This window comes from Linepithema humile, chromosome 5, assembly GCF_040581485.1.
Source record: "Linepithema humile isolate Giens D197 chromosome 5, Lhum_UNIL_v1.0, whole genome shotgun sequence".
Taxonomy (NCBI): domain Eukaryota; kingdom Metazoa; phylum Arthropoda; class Insecta; order Hymenoptera; family Formicidae; genus Linepithema; species Linepithema humile.
The window spans coordinates 7,492,626-7,508,407 of NC_090132.1; the positions used below are offsets into that span (position 1 = coordinate 7,492,626).

At 38.0% G+C, this 15,782-nt stretch overlaps 1 long non-coding RNA gene across 1 annotated transcript; it reads right to left on the minus strand.

Moving 5' to 3' along the window:
* Nucleotides 1-10,293: 10,293 nt before the first annotated feature.
* Nucleotides 10,294-12,030, minus strand: LOC137000138 (uncharacterized). The gene is made up of 2 exons (XR_010890431.1): nt 11,827-12,030; nt 10,294-11,580 (listed from the first exon to the last, which is right to left on the minus strand). It is a non-coding gene; the product is annotated as an uncharacterized lncRNA (long non-coding RNA).
* Between the last annotated feature and the right edge of the window lie 3,752 nt (nt 12,031-15,782).

Here is a 15,782-nt window from a genome sequence, read left to right on the forward strand (position 1 = left end):
GTTGTTTTCGATTTCTGTAACGACGCAACGAAATTTACGCCTTTCACAAGATACTGATAGGCACAAGGAGATATGAGAGCTTTATACTGATATTATAATCTCGTCAAGGTGTTGTGAATCATCCTGACCTGCCGAGTTGTGGTATGATGACACTCTTTCCTTCTCGTACTGGAACGACACTAACATTTTCTGTTGTAAAACTTTTTCCAGGAATGCTATTTATCTATCGTGCACGTTATAAATTCAATGTATCTTTCTGAACGTTCTAAATGAGTCAGTATGTACACATTGATTTACAACTGGTATGTGAAAAATTGTTCGACTGCCGAATAATTAATGAAGCAAATAGAATTGAAAAATATGGCATAGATTACAGAAAAATTGATATATTTTTCAACTTTCTTATTTCTAATCAGCACTGTGCGGCTTTCGTATTGCGCAGACACCTCGACATACGCATATCCCTCACACGAATCACGAGACGAAAGACATAAATCGCGGAACGCACTGCAAAATTAGCGATTTGTTCCGGATTGAAATAATGGCAGCGGCATATTCGAGAATGCGCATTCTCTTCCTGATGTTAAAACTTGCCTCATACGAAATATTAGATCTTTGACCTTTCCTTCTTGTTTTCCATTTAAATTCCAAAATACAAAAAATACAAAATATTAAAATATAGAATAAATTATTATATTGTATATAAATATATATTAGGATATAGGTATATTTGAAACGCTAACCGCAATCAATAATAGCCTAACGAAGTAAAAAATTAAATAAATATAACGCAATAATCCTAATTTGTCAAACACAGAATTTGCGATATGTAATTAAACTAAAATTAGATTTATTTATTAAATACGAAAACAGATATAATTAATTAGCGCCAATCCTATTGATTTAATCATTAATTATACGTTAAATTTATTTACTAAATTCTTGTTTAATTGTTAGCTAAATTTCTTTAATCAAGCCGGTGCCGCTTTTTTCTTTCGCGTTAGCTGCTTCGACGATGCCTCTATGCAACATGGACGAAGACAGAGGAGCCCGATCGCGCCTCGTCGTCGACTTTTTTTCGCGTTCTCATTACGTCCGGTCTTCGAGGCAAGCAGACGCGTGGTGCGGTGTAAAGAGCACGTAATTACACGGGGCTCGGCGATCGATTCCTCGGGTGGATAATGAATTTTTTACGACGTTACCATCCGCAGCGGAGGAAGATTCATCCGCTCGTTCATCCGCGAATGATGAGGGCCGTGGCCGATCGGGCAAAGCATCGGTCCGAATTGAAACGACGTTATGTACGTGAACCCGTCTCGTCCCGGAGTCGCGAACTTTTCTCGTTTGGGTCTTCGATGACCTGCGAAAGCGAACTCACGAAAGTCTCATTGTTAAGCAATGCGTGACGTGAAATGTGCCGGTTCGACTGGAAAGATGGAATAATGGAATTTTCAGTAAAACGTACAGAATGCGATTGTGATTGTGTTTTCTCGCTTAGCGAGGAAATAATTCTCAATTTATTAAAATTGAATCTTTAACGTAAGTTCATTCTTTTTAATTTTTTTTTATAGCATTTTGTGCAATCGACCATGTTTAATTGTAAATATATAAGTCCGCCAGAGTCTCTATCAATAGCCGTGATTAAATATAGCGATTGGAAAATCGAGCAAGAATCTTTTCGCGATGAAATCGCATAATAATCTGCAGACGCGCGCGTTCAATCTTGCAATCATTAGTCTTACACTTCTTTACATGGTTCCGTGCGAAAACGATGCTCAACGGCGAGCAATCGATAACCTGGCTGGTGTATTCGATAATCGAGGAGACAGCTTTCTCTCTCTCTCTCTCTCTCGAGTGCCGCACTGCTGCTTGCTGCCGCGATCGGTTCGTGTCGAGGAAATTCAGAGGAGTCCCTTCTGCGCTATAAACGCGCTGTTTACTCAATCTATACCACCTACCTACCTACCTACTACCCCCTTGCTCGGTCTTATTCGCCCTTACACATAGGGTGAACCGGTCGAACGGAGAGGAACGGAAGAGACGAGGAGTGGCTCGAGCGGGTAAGAGGGGGGGCGCAGGCGGGAGAGATCTTATATATATATATATATATATATATGTACGTATATAATATATGTATATGTGCTCGACCAACCAACCAGTCAGTCATCCAGCCAGCCAACCGTGCGACTATTATCGATTGGACCTTATCGAGCTATCGGTCCGCTCTAATATGCGTTCACATTTTCGTCGGCAAGTGTGGCCAAGGAGGGCTCAGCTCGATTCGGGAGGAGAATCAAGAAGGAAAACGAAACTCAACTTGATACGTTCTGTCCGAGTTATTAGAAGGGTCTTTCCGCTTGCAACGGGAATAATTCTTTTCCGGCAAGCATAAATGTAAAAGTCGTTTCTTATATTTAGCGTTCAAAAATATATAAAAAGATGATTACATATTTTATATTTTTGAGAATTAATCAGCTATTTCATGCGTTAAATACATCGCAAGAATGTCGATTCTTGGAAAGTCGGTTGATCCACTTTCGGGCATTACCTCCGACATCGTTTCGTGACTCGTTGCAGCGTTAACCCCTTCACGTCGTCGGCGTCTCGCTCGTTTGTGTACCCGCGTTACACACGACGTTGTGTCCTCCACTTCTCGCTCCTCTGCACCCCACGAATAATCGAAATGCAAGCAGCTCTCAGATTGGCGGTGCGCCTCGCTTCGCGAACCAAAAGCGAGGCATATGGCGCGAGGCGATGTTGGCGCTCGCCAGATTGACACGCCAAGGTGTGTACCTGCCAACCTTTTTACGACCTTACGTGACGCACGAAAGCTCGTCACCGTCGCGTATAAGTCAGATAGGCGATCCGCGACGGGACACGCTGGATTATTTAACCCCGGCATATGTTGTATTAACGACCCCTTTGCAACGCGGCAGGTTATCGCAATTAACCCACGTTGGAATCGTGCTCCGCGATACCGATCGCGAAAGACCGTTTTATTCGTCTCTGTATCCGGCTGAATCGCCGGCGCGAGTCGAGCCCGCCCCGTTGTGTTCCGTGAAAGCACGAATTTCCACCGGCAACGCGGAAATATTTGTTATGAACAAAAACGCGTTGGTCCAAAATATCCGGTCTCGGGTGAGATTGATAGCGGCTGCTATATATGGCGAATGAAAAAAGTTCACAGTTTTGCCTAAATTGTTGATGGCAGTTCGTATTTCGATCGCCGCACGGCGATAATGAAAATGAATGTTTAATTACGAGAATATTTGATTCGGGAAAACTCTCGACGAGCGCATTCGACGTTCAATGATTCTTCGCAAACTAGTTCAAGACGCGTAACTCTCGCTTAACTAGCAACGTTTAACGGCAAAGCAGAGAATGTTTGTTAAAATGTTTGTACGCGGTGCCGAGCTTGATCAATTCGGAGCTCTCTTGATGTAATATTGACCATCGCTCCTGGCGCGAGTAACAAAAAACCGTATTTGCGCACGCGGTACTTCCATACCTTCTCCTGCGGAAGATATCGATTTACGTTCATTAAGCCAACTGCACCGGCAATCGCTGAAATAAGAAGACGAAGATTTCGTTGATTCAACCCTTTCGAATTCTTCTTTAATAAGCTACATCTCACGAACGTACTTGCGAACATTTTTTATTTTACAATTGAAAAACTATTGACATTTTCACATTCTCGTTAAGGAAAATTTTCAAATTATTATAAAAAAACTGTGTAGATATTTGAGAATATTATTCGCGCAATAGCATTAATAAATATTGATTCTTATTATTATTATTATTATTAGACTATTAATTAGGAGGAATATCCATCAACAGGATAATAAATGAGCCGATTCTTTATTAACAAGCCAAGAAATTGGTTTAAATGTGAAAATTACGAGTACCAACTAGCAGATTAGCTGGAAAATAGTTTGCCACCTACACAGGAATTAGTCACGCTAGATTGTCTCTAGCCGCATGCGTCCACTAAACGAGCACCTTCATCGACTTTGTTCCGGACAAACTGTAGCTCAGTCAAAGTTCACGCTGTAAAAAATATTTTCTTTATCAGGTGTGACTTATATATGTGTGTTTAACACTGCACTATTGTGTCCGAAGGAAATAAATATCGATGAGCAACTCGAAATTCAAATTCGACAAATCATTGATAAGAGATATTTTACGTATTTTTCCGTGTTTTTTCTATTTGCTCAATTCGATCGAGTGTATATTTATGCAATATTATTTCTTAATACCGAAGAATTGATTTACGCCTGATACCGGCGTGTGTTCGCTTTGCCTTCATAAATGGTCCTCCCTCGTGCGGAAGGATGGAAAATCCCGTGGCCCGGTAGTCCGGCGTTGCACGCAAGTTTCAGCGCTTACGAGCAGTTATGGAGGGCGCATGTCTGCATATTTCATGAGCAAACAGACTTCAGTCCCCGTGGCATGCGCTGCAACCAACCCCGCTGCTGCATTCGGCGTGACTAGTTAAGCTTGCGCGAGCACCGGTCGGTTTCCAAAAGATTTTACTGCCACGCGTGTATTCCGCGTTAAAGTCGCATTATTTATGCTCGGATCAACAAATTTATCGGATTAGTACATTTTTTTGGTTGCCTGGAAAAATAATAGCTTTAGGGCTTTTATTACATTTTAATTTTGTATTATTTTTGTGATATATTTTCGTACATAATTATTGTTGTAATTATGTTTAATAATTGTGGGGAAATACATGAATCATTCTTTATGCGTATACAATATGTAAATCACAACAGAAACTGAAAGATACAGATTTTCTTATCTTCTTCTCCGAATTTTCTTTTCTCGTAAATCGTAGTTTTGATAAAGAACTGATAAGAGGGAAAGGAATTTTCCATGTAGTGGAATTTAATTCCAGTTAGCGGCAAGGAGCAATGAACAATTATTTGATTTACAATGTTAGTCCATTATCATCGAGATTGCACGCAGGGGTGACCGATAACATTACGATTTCCCAATTAAACATTATGAGGTTTAGATTACGCGCAGACACTTTACGTCTGTATTCTTTACGCAATTTTTTTCGATATCTTTTATCATCGAGGTTTTTTATTAAAGAATCATTATTGAAAAGTTTATTTTTTTATGACTGCAAATCAATGAATTTATTGTATTGGCAATAGAAGAACAAATCTAAATGCAAAAAGGAGCAATTGATTTTTCTTAATAAAGGAGCAATTAATTTCCTTCAAATTTGTGGTTCACATTCTCATCTGGTATTTTACCGGAAACCGGTAGCCATAATATTTTGAATGCAATCACAAGGAAGCACATACATCGGTAAAAAATCTACACGAATAATTTCAATAACGGCGTTGTGTACATACGATGGACGTATTTTTTGCAGCAGATGATTTATTAACCGAATATTACGTCAATATGCCTAGTGTATATTTTATGGACGATAAATTTACGCGACTTTGGTGGATTTTGCGTAGATCCGGGAACGATATTACGTAGATTACAGATAAAATAAAATTTGATCCACATTTGTGAATATTCTCTTACGGAAAAAAGCTATTGGCAAACACTGGCGAATAAATGTCGCTAATATTCCTCAAATGTTCCTCTGAAATTATCGATAAAGCCTATCAACATTTATGATTGATAATAAACTAACGATATAGAATAATCTTTTCTGTAATACTAATAATAATTTATTATTGTGTTCAATTCTAGACATTATTTTGTTTTTTATTACAAATAAATAATAAGCTTAACGTATAAACTTATTTTTACAATATTTATTTCCTAAGCTAATATTATCTTTTTATGTTTAGAATCAAAATGTACCTTATCGCATCAAGTAAGATTTTTATGCGAATTATCGTAAACTAGGAAATTACTACGGTTTGTTTAATCAGTAATAGTGGAGAAGATTGTTAATATCTCTACGTACAATGTGTGCAATATCTCTATGTACGAAAATTCTCGGCGAGCTATTATAGTAGCGCTTCATACACAATGAACGTGTAATGAAAGCAACAGTGGGGCTCTTCGTAGTGAAAGGTTTACATATATCAGGCTGCTGCCATTATTTCAGATTGTGTAATACTTCAAATATGATAATGATTATCACGATTCCAGAAAATTAATATTAATAAATTTGTTTTACATTACCATAAGCAGGGTTTTTTTCCGCTCCGTTCTGTCTTGTTAAATAGAACTTGGAGCCGATAGACGATGACGTAGTTCTCGCACTTATTTTCTATTGATGCTAATTGTCGCAAGATTTTCGAGCGAACTTAGTGCATGGCGCGATGATCCGCGCGGCGATTCCTTGTTTGCCTATTTGTCTCGTGTAAATAAGCGCTCGCGGGTCCCTACTTTCGTCGCGCAAACAATACGGACACGTAGCCGTCACGTTTCCGCGTTTCCACCCTCGTCAGGGACAGCCACCCTCCTTGCGTGACGATTCGCGATACCCCGTGCACGACGTAACCCGTCGCGGACCGCGAGAATTATCACTTTGGTTCGCGCAAATGATAAATGGCGCGCTGATTATGTACCTGCGACTCGAACGGCATTGTTATCCCATTTAGAACTGATACTGAAATTTTCGCAAGTATGTAATGTTCCTGTTGCAATTTTATATTCCTGTTGTATTTTTGTCGCATAAGATGAAAACCGAGATAACGTAAAATGTCATTTATTTTTCACGTTTCTATTGATTTTTAACAATTTTATACAAATATCGATCGAAACTAATCATTATTGAAAAAATAAAATTGAAAAGAATGTTTACATTTTAAATAAACTTTTTTCTTACATTAATATAAATTTACGTAGTACGATAACAATTATTAAGAAATAAAAAATTTTAAAGATTATAATTTTATTTGAAATTTTAGAGTATTGATTCAGAAATATTGACATGCTGTCTCGATTTAATTACATACAGTGAGAATTTTACTGATCCTGATTTCAACACTATAATCACACTGGTTACATACCGATCTAGACGAAAGAATGCTGAGTGGGAGTTATCGTTGTCATCTCGGTTACCAGGGATTTATTTTCAATTAGATTATCGTGCGCCCGCGATGCAGGGTAAAATCACGGCGGCGCCTCATCTCGTCAACAATATCACTCTCTCGCCCTCCTGTATCGCCGCCCTTTTTCCTCGGCAATCGAGCCGCGACAATGCGAACAATGGTCGAGGCGGACCGGCGTGACCCACACGCGCCGCTTAATATCGTTGCCGATAAAGGAGCCGGCGATGTTTTACAAACAGCTATGCGCCACGCGCCCACCCCCTGTCAAAACATTCCGAACGGCCGCCACGACGCCGCTACGCCGGTGTGCCACGATGATGGGGTAAGTCACGTGCCGCCCTTCGTCTTCCTCGGGCGGCACTGGGAAATTGCGAAGTGCAGCGGATGCAGTTTTTGGGAACGTAGGAGAATCGGTTGGAGGGGGCTGTTTTGTCTTGTCTCGGAGGATGAGAGAGAAATAGCAAATTTTATCAGATATTAAAAATATTTTTTAATGAAGAAATACAAAAGCGTACAGATCTTTATTAATCTAAATCTTAATTTTTGTTCATCAGAAGTTAATTATTACGCATAGAAAGCGGTAGATAAAAGAAAATATCGAGAATCAGTTAAGAATGTTGAATTAGGAGGCCAAATCAGATATTTCTGAAATCAATCACGTTGTCATCGTATAACAGAACAAGAAAATCGAAGCAAACTAGCGAGCATATAATGTTGTATAATGCAGAAGTACGAAAGAATACACAATGAGTGTCCAATAACTACTGTTTACTGATCAAGTCAATCAATTGTGATTCCTGCTGATTGGAATATATTTGATTCTAACTATTGTGATTATCGTACGATTGTTTCCGCATTATCAATTTATATAACCGCGATAAATTTCAGTTTAATCAGCCTTCTTTAAATAAATGAATTAATTCACAATTGTAGAAAATTGCAAGGTATTTTATACACGTTTTGCGCAAAATTGTTCAAGCTTATACCAAATGTTATTTAACAGTTCATATTATATAATCTCGTCTAAAAATTATAATTAAAAAAATACGTATTCAATTTTTTAAAATTATAGATGTGTGTCAGAAATAATGTATATGCAATATTAATTATAGAAAGAAAAATAAGCAACGTTGCGAATAGATTTAAGCAACAAATAGTATATTGATCGATTCTGGCTATAAAAAAAGTATTTCTGATCTTCTAGAAAAGATATGTGTATCTAACTCCGATGCGTCGAAGGGTTAAACGCGTAATTGATCTGCGGGGAGAAACCGCAAGTACGAGACATAATTTTATCGATCATGGAAGTGTTTTGCTCCCCAGCGAAGGACCCTACGAAGGACGTGCCGGCATAAAGCGTATGGGAAATTGTGGGAATGATGGGGGACAGGTCGGACGCCTCGGGGAATTGGTTCGCAATATCGCAGGACTTAGAAGTATCATCGAAGGATAGTTTACATCGACTAGTACCGTGTCGTGATTAACTTTGCTCTACTCGAAGGCGATTGCTTTTTCGGACTCGAGGACGAGAAGGGAGAGTGACTTATTAAACGCATGAATTACGCGTGTGGGAACATCATACAAAACGTTACGCATGTTTTCTTAAAAAGTTATCATTCATTCGCAAATTATATCTTAAGGGAAAAAAATTATTAATTTTGTCTCTCTTGGTATATTATTACGATGATTATTAGAATTAACATATTGCACAATGTAGTCGATGGATATAGTCTTCTGATGCTTGCGCGTTCGCCAAAATATGTAGTTACAGCGGTCTGTTAGCTCGGTAAAGAAATGATAGTATCACTCCAATTTGTATTTGTATTATGCAACAAGTGCATAGAATTTTTTTATGCCATTAATATATTTTATTATATATGATTAATGATGAATAAATTTTATTGTATTTTATGAGATTTTTATGTTTTATGGAGAATTAAAGTTTGTATTGAAAGAAATCGGTACGCCAGACGTTTTTGCGTTTCGTCATCAAAACGTTATGGTGCAGACAACATCGTTCTTGGATAATAGTTGATAAACGATCAACATTTCGGTGATCGCGAGATTTGTTAAGCACACAGACTGCTTCGCCGCAACGCGTCGCCAAACAAACGTGGCGCCACGTCAAAACGGCGTCAGCCGATTCTGATAATGCCGATTTACGATGCGCTTAACGGCCGCTAATTATCTGATTTATCGTGCAACGTTGCACTAATGCGATTAACATTATAGCCCGTGCTTCGTCTATTTCGCACCGGTGCCGGTTTGAAATCTCCCGACGGGCGTGATTATCGGCGATTGCGCTAATGCGAGGCGTTTAGAGTACGGCACAGTGCGAATCATAGCCAAACGCTTACCACTGCAGATTCAGTAATAATGCGTACGAGCATTTCCAACGTTTTAGATTTTTCACATTTTTTGTTATCTATAAATTTCATTTTTCCTTCAACAAAAATTTGAGGTTTTAATAATTTTTTTTGTGTAACAGATTGAAAAAATGAGAGATTTTTATAAATTATAGCTTAGAGATATATATTGATCACAATACGTTTAGTCTTTACTTAAGATTGAGGTTGACTTTAACAAAAATCATTACGAGCATTAAATATGCAAAAATAAAAAAGTGGTAATAAAAGATGGTATCTGATAAAATCTTTACTTAACGAAAAATCAACTCTGAAGTCTTTAAAAATGCAAACTAGATAATGTGACAATATTTCATTTTTATCGAGACAACATCTTTGTTAAAAAGTTTTGCATTAAAAAATTCTAAATATACTGCGACACATATTTAGTACAAATATTTGCACACTATTCGCTTTGTTCACACACGTAAATAAATTTATAATGCCCCCAGTGAATATTTTTTTTTGTAGAAATTAAAAAATTCTCGGTTTTATAATGTAAATGCGTACATGTAAATGCGTAAATAAATTTGTAAATATTAATTCAGGCAACATCGTTGTCAAAGAGAGAGACACACGTCGGAAAGGTTAATCTCGCGATCAATTTTAATAATCTGGCATTTCGTTCCGATTGCATCGATAATTTTCCAAATACTTGTTTCTCTGTGTTTCTATGGTAATATTGCATTTAACCTTGTACACCGCAAGTACACACGTAAGCACGCCATTATCGCTGTACATTGTGTATATTTGCGTGTGCGTCGACTACGATTTCGCACATTCACGCTCTGTTGATTCAAAATATTGTCGTTCTGTATTCAACAATCTTCATTTAACGGTTCGAATTATTAAGATTGCACTGCATTACGCCCAATGATTTATCAGCATTTGCCCGGCAAATATTCTTTTAATGTTTAAAGACCCCTTCCCGCCCACGGGCGGCCGCCCCGCGCGGTGAGTAATTACAATGTAAATGTGTAAATATGTACAAAACATGTATCTACAGAGAGCGTGGAAATGCGAAACAATTACACAGTTTCCGAAAATAAATACCGCGCGAATAATATCGCGCCTGTTTGCATATTGCGTGTATTCAGATTCGAACTGCAGATCAGAGGAAAGACGATTGCAGCTGCAAAAATAATTTCTCGATTCCTGATAGTTAAATACTTCAAGTGACTTTGTCTGGCGATATATTATTTATTTGAACATATAACATGTGCAACTCAGTGATCTTTTTTCTAAAGTTTAAAAAAGATTAATCATCGCGTCGCACGTATCTACAAATGACAATATTATTATTTACATGATATACAATTTCTCGATTTCTTTTTTTAAAAAGTCAACTCAAGAATATACACTGTTTATGAAAAAAATTGACGCATCTTGATGAAACAATTTTAAGTTCGTAGCTTTACAAAATATTAGTGTATAATATTTAAGACATAGATTTTTGAAATAAATGGTTCTTGTATAGCGATATTGTTGTAACTTCTTTAACTTTTCAGTAGCATAGTATATGCAAAGTTTCATTCAGCGGCATAGTTTGTGTTGAGAGATGCGTCGATTTTTATTATAAAGTGTTTACTTCTTTGATAATTCGATCTTCAAATAATCATAAAACGTCAATTGTCTAATGTATCTCAAGCTGGTAGCGTTGCGGATCCCCGTAAGCTCCTGTAAACGCGTTAAGAACCCACAAAGGCCTTCCGACAGCATCCTGAGGCCTACGCTCGCCGCGGGGGGTGCGTGTCTTTTTTCGAGTAGTCCATACGGGGGATGGAGTTGAGGGGTGAGTAGCCGGGCATTTACACGGTGCCCAGCTGTGGCCCCATGGTGCCCCGATGGTGTTGTGTGCTACGGTTCTTTCAGAGCGGAGAGGGGTACGGCTTCGGGCGCGTGCTTACTCCACGCTGTGCGCTTGCCACCTGTTCCTAGACGGAGCCGCAGCGGGCGGCAAGGATGAAGGGGGTGAATTTGCCATCGTTCCTATTATCTAATATACACCCGATGATATACAGATACGACGCTAATAGAGACGATCTGATAAACCGTCTCGCTCGATGTCGGTCAGGACGAGGGTGACGGTAATCAGTCGTGTTATTTCCGTTCTCCAACTCGACGTTGATGTGGACATATCTCTGTTGGATTAAAAATAATAATGCATATCTTATTTTTTTTACTTTAAATTACAATTGTAGAATTACGAAATTATATTTAAATACAAAGTAATAATTTTCATATTTTGATACGTTAAACTTTTGTCTAATCTAGATGAAATGAAAATTGAATAGGTTATCAGAGACTTAATCGGTAGTATTCTTTATGATTATACGTCTGATAATATCTGATATCTAAATTACGAAAGAATTATTCGCCCATCTTACGTTATGTGATGACCGTAATTTTAGCACCGTTTTAATCACACATGCCGATGTTTTCCGACTTTGAGTCGAAACGCTGGCGGGTTCCAAAGTCACGCTCCGCGCCATCTTTCACGACGTCGCGTACATTTTATTCCCGTTCGGTGGAATTTTTCGTCACGGCGACACCTCGATCAATATTTGCGCAGCCGGGACTCGGGACCACGTCACTCGACCTTCCGCGACCATATGCGAACGCGGCCACGTACGCCACGGCGGCGGCTCACGCGTGCTCGAGCTCATAATGTTGAGACACTCTGAGTTTGGAGTCTAGCCTATGTGGCACACAGTTCGTTTATATTGCTGTGATTAGATCGTTTGTATTCGACAAATGAAGAACAAGTAATAATTTTTTGTTTTAATTTATTAATACAACGTACATCTCTTTATTATATGATTATTTATTTACTTGCTATTTATTTGCTTTAAACTTAAAAAATAACCTTTTTTGCAATTAAGCAGGTAAATTAAAAATGGCAAATTGATCAGCATTTTTAGCAGAAGTTTTCGCAAAACTGTGAGATTTTGAAGTCTTTAACACAAATAACATTCAAAATCGAAACAGTGAATTTATCAGAAAAATGTGAATAATTTATCGCATTGATGATCTTGCAAAACTATATGCGAAATATAATTAGTCAATGTTGAATCTTATTGAAAATATTTCAACAAAAGAGAATCGTTTGTTCACGACTCTGTCTCTTTCGATTCATTTGTGGTTCAATCGAGAGTGGACAGATAATCCGGTCGATTGCCTCTCAATCGTTACGTTCTAATTTTTCAAATTTGTTTGCGCCCGACAGGTGATTACGTGAAATCGATAGTACAACATCAAACGATCGGATGAACTATGCGATAGATTTAACGAGTCGTTAATGATCGCCGCAGATAAAACTCGGAACAATTAATAACGGATCTGTAAGACTTAATGACGCAGCGGATGAATGTCACGTTTAGATGTTTGATCGATATAGATTTGCAAATGTGTATTGTATGAATACCGTATTTGCCCATTTTTTTTACGCTGCAGATGTTATCCTTTCCGACAGGAGTTTATTCAATTTCTATGGAAGGACAAATACCTATGTTTCTCATTGAAGCTAGAAGAGTTACGAGTTTGAAGCAAACAAAATGCAAATTACGAAGTCACGATCGTTTCTAAGCGCGTGTAATTAAAATTTGCAATTCTTCGTTAGAAATATCTTCATTCTTTTAATATAAAAATTTAAACACAAATACCGTACAGCATGTTATCACAAAATATTATACTATCCTTTTTTTTCTTTTAATATCGTAAATTTAAGATATCGCAGAAAGAAAATAATTAATTGAGTTAATTATGCTAATTTCGTGGCTCCTTTGCTTATTCAAGAGCATGCCGTTAATTAGCAATTAGGCAAGACATAGTATGTGATCTCGTATGTTGAGTAAATAGATAGACACGTGGGAGGACAAATTTAGTGTAACAGTATTGACTGAGCAATATAGGAAGAAATATTGTTGTTAATTTTATCATTAATAAATCATTAACTAAGAATTATAAATCGTTGATACAAGTTCTTATCATTACAGTGATACTTTCTCAAAGTTGCAGATAAGTTGTACAACGTGAAAATTGAAATATCATATTTTAACTATATATTACTAGCTTAATTATTAATATAAATTTTATTATAATTAATATATTATTTTTAATATTGTTTTATCTTATTCTTGCTTATTACATAAATATAATCCAAACATTTTATTATTTATTGGATTAAAGCAGTAGTTTGTACTATAAATTATTTCCGGTTTATTTTGTCAATCGCTAGCAAATTTTGATCCAACAAACTTTTTGCCGCAAATTATTCATTCCTTTGATCCTCTCTCGTATAGAATACAGATTTACGACGGGAGGCGAATGCGATTCCCCTTTCGGCGTGTACAAAAAGAAAAGGACGAAATAGATCGCGGTACTAACCAGAACGACTGGTCGCGTATTTGCGGTACGCGTTACTTCCACGTTACCGGTGGCCAATGGGAAAACTGGCCGCGTCGTAATCGGCGACGCTAGGCCTCGGTACCTCGGCCACGCTAAACGCTCGTAATGAGTGATTATCTCGGTTAGTCTGGTTAACACGTGGTACCAAGGTAGCGGCAAGTGCGCACCGTCTATTTGCTCGCGACGACACGTGCCCATGTACGAATAGGACTCACTTACGTAATTGTGCGAAACGAGTTATCTTTTTCGCGATAACGCAGCGCGATGGGGCGCGTCGTCGAAAAAATATTATTTTTCAAAGTTAACCGCTTTATCAATGAATTATTGCGAGATCTTGTGAGGATTTTACGTCTTACATCGACAGTCAGTTCGTAAACTTTATAATTTCCAGTAAAGGATGTTTGTTATGTTTATTGGGACGTTGTATAGCCGGCACATGAATTTAATTGAAGATTTTTTCAAGAGAAGAACTGATAATAATGAATATAAATTATTTAATAAAAAGAAATACCGTAACTGTCAATTGTATTCATTGCATGATGCATAAGTATAAGAATTACAATAACAGCTTAATCTTATCTAATAAATTCTTTATATTCGATGAACGGCTTGTAATAATGATAAAAATAGTAGATGGCAATGAGACTGAAATATGTAGGAAAGACAATGTTCCTTAATCTAGAAAAGCGAAGTGACATAGAAGAAGCAAGTGCATATAACATGAATTAGACACGAGAATTACAGACGTCCTCTGCGCGCTTTATCTTCGTTTTAAATACCAGTTAATGATATGCTACATCGCGTCTAAAATTAAACGCAGCTGTCTGCTGTCGTAATCCCACTGTTTTACACACTCTTGTCACACAATAATTTCTCCCGCGTTATCGCGGCGAATATCCAAAACCCGTGTACAGTGCCTCTTGTAAGTCTCTGAACACAACCGGTATTTAATTTTCATCTGTAATATAATTGTAGATTGTGTTGGCAGCACACAAGCTCTCATTGTTTAATAACCCGCGACTTGAAGAATGTTAATACCTTCACATTTATGTCAAGGGAAAAATCATCTTCAATTTGGTAAAAAAATTCCACTGAGTACGCGCGCATATTTACGGTTATTCTGCAAATATGGTATCGTGAACCCTATATGGCAATTGCCGGGAATGAATGTAGGGTTCACTTCGGTGTGTCTACGTCATCGAAATCTGAATTTACCGGAATTATAACGGTTTCAATGCCGGGGTATCAAGTCAGGGGCGGTGTCGCGTTTAATTTCGCGGCGTTGTTGTCATTCGCGGTACGGTAGGCGAGCGCGGGAGGGAGAGAGAGAGAGAGATACTTGCCGAAATCCGCGTCGCGGCGCCGCGACTGGATGTGGCATAGGGGACTTCCAGGACCCGGGTGCTGTTTGAACGACAAATATTTTGTCGTCAAACTTCTGTCGCGCGGAATGAACGTGTCTATATGTGCAGGGCTAATACAAAGCGTTTCGCGGGCGTCTGCTAAAACCAGATTACATGCTCGACCTCCGGATAAGCGATCTCGATCTTCCGTATAAATTGTGCGAATCGTCGCCGCGCCGCGCACCGTCGACGAGATCTCGCACGGTCGAACTTTTAATCCTTCATCTTTACCTTACGTGAAACCGCACTGCGCATTTCATCTTGGTGCGCGCGGAGCTTTAAAATCACAGAACAGTCATTTTTGAAAAAGAACCTATTAACTTTTTTTGGTTTTAGACGATACTTATTAACGCAACAACTTATAAGTTGCTGAAAGAGAAGAAATTAGCTTTAATTTTTTTTAAATATAAAACCAGGCGATAATTTTTTCAATAAACAACTTTTTAAATAATTCTTATTCACTGCTCGTATTTGTATGGTTTTTTTGCAAATGCATTGATATTCAACCGATTATACAAGAATATGTAGGTTGA